This window comes from Balaenoptera acutorostrata, chromosome 20 (assembly GCF_949987535.1).
Source record: "Balaenoptera acutorostrata chromosome 20, mBalAcu1.1, whole genome shotgun sequence".
In the NCBI taxonomy this organism is placed as follows: domain Eukaryota; kingdom Metazoa; phylum Chordata; class Mammalia; order Artiodactyla; family Balaenopteridae; genus Balaenoptera; species Balaenoptera acutorostrata.
The window spans coordinates 36,680,915-36,686,992 of NC_080083.1; positions in this window are offsets into that span (position 1 = coordinate 36,680,915).

Here is a 6,078-nt window from a genome sequence, read left to right on the forward strand (position 1 = left end):
GACTTCAGGCACTCAGAAGTGAAATGAGGAAAGTCCTACTTTTGTGACAAGGGCGATTGTCATGAGGGTGGATGCTGCTGGATTAAAGATTCTTCTTATTCATTGTGCTCTTTGACCAGAGTATATTAGATTAATGATAATAGCCATTATAAGTAGTATTGATGTGGTGGACTGTTTTAGGAAATATTTGTTGGATGCTTCTGTAGCTTATGGGTTCATGTTTTTTATTAGAATGGGGATACCATTAACCAGTGTGAGCTTGTTATACAATTATATTTCCTGAGAAAATGGTCAGTAGAATGATAGTAAAAACAATGAGAGTTTATTAGCACAGGAAGGATATACAAAAACATTTTGGGGGTATGGGCCTGAAGCTTACTTAAAGAACCTTACTATATAGCATGTGGTGTAATGTGGTAGCATGGAGAATGTAAAATTCTTAGGAAGAATTCAATTCCAGGAATAAGAGCATTGAAACCTCTATGATTAACTCTATCAAAGTAACTCTTTTGTCAGACATATTTCTTAAGTTTGTGGTGGGTTGCCTGGTATGATGACAAGTAGTGAAAACTATCATATGCATAGGGTTAATGTTAGTAGTAAAAAAAACTTTTTATAAGAGATGTATGCGTTGATCATATCAAAATTGTGGGTAGGATGCTCAACTTCATAGAAAGGAGATTGTTATATGTGTTTTAATGATGACTTGGGCTGTATAAAATTCTGGCACCTAAGGATTGTCGAATGCTCCTAAAAATAAATTGTTGTGGAAATGTTTATTATAGGGAAATTGACATATTCTCTAGGAAGGATGGGGTGAATGGGCCTGCTACATTTTCTACTTTGAAGACATATACAGGTTTTGATTCTACTTCTGTTAAATCAAATGGGGCTTCATTGGATTTCTGCTACTGCGGAGATAATCAAATTCTGGGTAGGGGTCAGGAGAAAATTAGTCTTAGGTGTTCTTGTGTAATAATTACTGTTGAAAGTGTAAATGATCCATTTATCAGTAAGACTGAGAATAGAATAACTGCTACATTACTTCATATGAGATTGTCTGTGCTACTGTCCCTAGAGCTCCAGTGAGTGAGTATTTTGAATGTGAAGCTCATCCAGATCTGAGGATGGAATAAATGGCTAGGTGTGATATGGCTAATATAAATAATATGCCTACATTTATATTAATTAGTGGATAAGATATGGGAAGAGGAATTCATGTTGTGAGAGCCAGGGTTAAGGCTAGCATTGGGGCAATAATATATAAATTGATGATGTTGATGGACATAGTGGTTCTTTAATAAGTAATTTGAATGCCTCAGCAATGGGTTGTAATAATCCATGGGGGCTGATGATTTTTGGCCCTTTCTGGATTTGTATATAGCCTAGGATTTTCCGTTTAGTTGATATGAGGAATGCTATGGTGAATTAAATTGGGTAATTTGTGAAAGAATGTTGATTATAAGCATATTCTTAGGAAGAGGACTTGAACCAGTGCAGAAAAAGTTTCAGTTTTACATAATTACCGGGCTCTGCCACCGTAACAAACCCTGTTCTACAGTAGGGTATGTATAAATTAATTGAATGTAGATTATATCATCATTTAGTTTGAAGACATTTTGTCAAGTAAGCCGTATTGCTCTTGTCCTTTCATACTGGAAGAAATCTGCAATAGACAGAAACCAACCAGGATGACTCCAGTCTGGACTCAGATCACGTGAGACTTTAATCGTTGAACAAACAGACAAATAATAGCAGTTATACCATTGAAATGTCGTGATCCAGCATCAAGGTCATAAACCATATTGCCCATATGAACTCCAGAATACAATTACACTGTTATCCCTAGTAAAACTTGTTCCATTGATCAGTGTTTTAGAAGAACAGGTGATAAAGCATTTTGACTAGCTGGTCTAAATTTTAATCACTCAGAAGTGGTTTTATTCTCCAAAAAATAAATGGCGCACGGGTTCAAGGCACACCGGCTTCAGTAGTTGTGGTGCGCAGACTCAGTAGTTGTGGCCCACTGGCTTAGTTGTTCTGTGGCACGTGAGATCTTCCCGGGCCGGGGATCGAACCGGGTCCCCTGCATTGGCAGGCGAATTCTTAATCACCGCATCACCAGGGAAGTCCCAGAACCACAGTCTCCCTTTAAATATACCTTAAGCCCAAAGAATCCATGGAAAATTGTTACAGAAAATAAGACAATAAAATATTGTAAGGACTATAACAGAAGCATATAGTACACACTTCATATAGACACATCCCAAGCAGTTACAAAATATATTAAAAGGGAGGCTGCAATTTTAAAAGAATAAGAAAAATTATACCCACAAACTTCCAATCTTTCCTGAAACGTTGCAGTCTGAAACCCTATTGTAGGAAGCAGAAGATTCCAGGAGACATTCTACAAATGAAGGACTCCAAACCCTGTGGTTGGATAAGGAATTCTGGAAGGAAGGTATCCTCACCCAAGGAGAGCAGGTTCCTATACTTCTCTAACGTCACATCCCTGTACAGTTCCCATTGATCTTGGTCTAGGCATTCTCACTCCTCTTGAGAGAAATCTATGGCCACATCCTGGAATGTCAGCAGTCCCTGAAATTCAAAGTACACATGCCATGTGGCCACGGGAAGAGTTCATAATGTGACCCAAGAAGAAAACAGCAAGTTAAGAGAACTGGTTTTAATTTAGAAGAGTGTCTTCAATTATCTATCTATCTATCTATCTATCTATCTATCTATATATATATATATATATATATATATATATTTACAAAGTAACTTTCTCTACCTTATTTCTAACTACAAGAAAAGAGTATGGCATGTGATCCACAAAACCAGTATAGAGACTATACTTGTCTGGAAAAGAAATGATAAAATGATGGTTTCAGCACAGGCATATGCATTTTTGAGTGTTTTATTTATATCAAACTGCATAAAATGTGTGTATTTCTCATACAGAAAAGACATGTCGAGGTAGAAATGTACCTTTCAACTATTCATGGGTACACAAGTACACTGGGGAGTTTGTAAAAGTGCAGATTGTGATTCAGTAGGTCCGGTGGGCCTGAGTTCTATTTTTTTAACAAGCTCATTTTTAACTAGTGATGCCACAGTCTCTGATTCATTAACCGCAACTGTGAATAGCAGAGACATAATTAGAAAGGTAAAAATTCATATTTAATTTTGAACTTAAAGTGTTTTATGGATTTTACACCTTTAATAGAATAGTGAGCACAGCAGCAACAATCATTTGTGAATATTTACTATAGACTGTGTATCTTTCTAACTTTTTCGTGTAGGATTCCAGGAAAAAGACCTGGGTTGTGGCCACAGTGGGCGTGGCCCCCAGGCCGGGCCGCCCCTCCAGGACCCCCGACGGGGCCCTGCGCTCCTGGCGGCTCCCTCCCCCGCCGCCCTGCTCCCTCCCGGAAGGCCTCGGGGCAGAGCGGTCCCACCCACTGCGCGCTGAACAGAGCCCGCGTTTCCTCAGAGCTGGAACTCCCGGCTCGGGGTCTCTTCCCTCCTCCGTCACGGAACTGCCCCGGAGCCCGAGGGGAGGGCGACCTCACTGAGGCTGCCGTCTCTGGAGGGGCCCCGGCGGCCGAAGCCATGACAGTCGCGGGGACGGCGGGCCGGGTAAGTGGGCGCAGACCCTCCGCCTGGTCCGGTGCCCGGGCGGCAGCGCAAGACCAGCTTCTGAGGGGCAGGGGTTCGCTGCCACCCGCCGCTGCTGTGCAGAAAGAGCGGCCTCCAGCGTCTGGTCCCCGGGAACTTCGGTCCCTCCTCTCGCCCCTGCCCTCGGCCTGGCTCGCGGGGCCTGGTGGGCGTGGGGAGGGGGTCGGCCTGAGCGTCCTGAGGGGAAATGGGGCAAGGGAGGCTCAGGGTCCGGCTGCAGCGTCAGCGCCCCTCCTCCCAACTGCGGGGAAAGCGGCTGAAAACTCCTCCCAAGGCGCGCAGGCCCCTTATTCAGCCGAGTCCCTCTGCGCTCCTTCCTCCCTGAGCTAAAGTACCGGGGGAAGGGGACAGGGCAGGGGACTGGCGCAGGTAATGGGGAACATCAAAAGGTGATTGTTAACTAAGGAAAACCAGCTCTCCCAAGGTGAGGAATGTGGCGCTTTTCTTTGTATGGGAAGATGCAAGAGTCTGGGCTCACTGAAATCCTTCCTTTTGATATGCATCTCAGCCCTCTGGGGCCTGCATTCTGTATTTGCATATCCTGAGTGCCTCAGGGCCCGCCGGCTCACTTTGGAGGGCTGCAAGTGCTGATGACTGTGACTTCCTTTGTTTACTGATATGGCAAGAAATATTCCATTTCTCACAGGCTTGAGGGGCAAACAGTGAAAAAGAGTCAGGGAGTCTCACTCGGCATGTACTTTGGTTTACATATAGATAATATTTATACTTAACTGTGCTAATAGAGGTTCTCAAGTCCAATCAACGTGTACCACTGCCCTCTATGTATCAATTTCATCAATATCATAAGATAAATGCCTATAGAATTGACTTAATCCATTTAAATAGGATAATGATTTTTAAAGGAAACATAATAGAAATATAACAACAAAACCTTTACCACTAAAGGCTGGGTGTGGAACAACCTAGATAAATATTCCATTGTTAAAATATTGAAAGATGTATTCAATAGAAATATCAACAAAAATGACAAATAATAAGGGCAGCAGAATGTTGAAATGTTCTATCTTTATCATTAAAGTGGCAGAAAATCATTTATTAGTAGGCACTGGGGGCAGAAGATGCCTGATTTTATATCTTTGTCATATCTGTGCAGTTGTTTCAACAAGTAACTTAAAGACAAAATCGAAAAACAAGGAGGTTTGTGCCTGAGATCATGTTGATGTGAAACCGGAGATGGCCACCTTGTGCCAGGTGAGTTAAGTTTACCTGGCAGGTAGACCGCAGAGCTCCTGGGAAGCAAGGGTTGGAATTTTTCTGCTGGGTGCCCCTTAGGTTCTGTGACTTGACTGACTGTAAGTCATGTTTCGGGAAAGACCTGATCACAGGAAAAGGGTGGGAATAGAGTGATTTGGGGAGCAGCTAACAACATTCATCACGGCTCACGGCCTGAATGAATTTTAAAGAAAACAGGAGAACAAATGCTTCTTATGGAATCAGAGAATGTGAGGGCTGGACAATCCCAGAAAATGAGGAACACCCATCCCATTTTCCAGATGAGAAAACAGGTCCAGCAAGGTGAAATCCCTCACCCAAGTTGCACCCGTCTCTCCTCCCCACTACGTGGTTCATGAAAGCAGGACTCTTCCTGTCTTGATCACTGCTGAACCCCAAAAAGGGACAGGCATCTAGCAGCTGCTCCAAAAATTTTGGTTGACTGTAGGAACAATGCTATTTCTTTCTTTCTCACTCTTACTCAGGATTGTGCCAAGAACTCCCCAGGTTGCAATGTAATTCGATAAATGTAAATATTAATTGAGTTTTGTTGTGATGAGGACTTAGGCTTTGAAGGTAACAGACTTGGTTCAGATCTCGGTTCTGCCACTCAATAGCTGTTTGGCTTTGGGAAAATTACTAAACCTCTCTGAGATTATTTCCTCCTTTGTAAAGTGGGGATAAATCTATTTGAGCCAGCAGAGCACCTGCATGAGAGATGTGCGCTAAATATTGGTCTTTCTCACTCTACTACGCCATCTCTCTGTTCTTCCCAGAGAAGTTGTACAGAAGGATATAGTACTTTTTAAAAATAGTTAACTAATTAATTAATTAATTTGTTTTTGGCTACGTTGGGTCTTTGTTGCTATGCGCAGGCTTTCTCTAGTTGTGGCAAGCGGGGGCTACTCTTTGTTGCGGTGCGCGGGCTTCTCATTGCGGTGGCTTCTCTTGCTGCGCTTGTTGTGGAGCACCGGCTCTAGGCACGCGGGCTTCAGTAGTTGTGGCCTGCAGGCTCAGTAGTTGTGGCTCATGGGCTTAGCTGCTCCGCGGCATGTGGGATCTTCCCTGACCAGGGCTCGAACCCATGTCCCCTGCCTTGGCAGGCAGATACTTAACCACTGCGCCACCAGGGAAGTCCGATATAGTACTTTTTAAAGAGGGGTT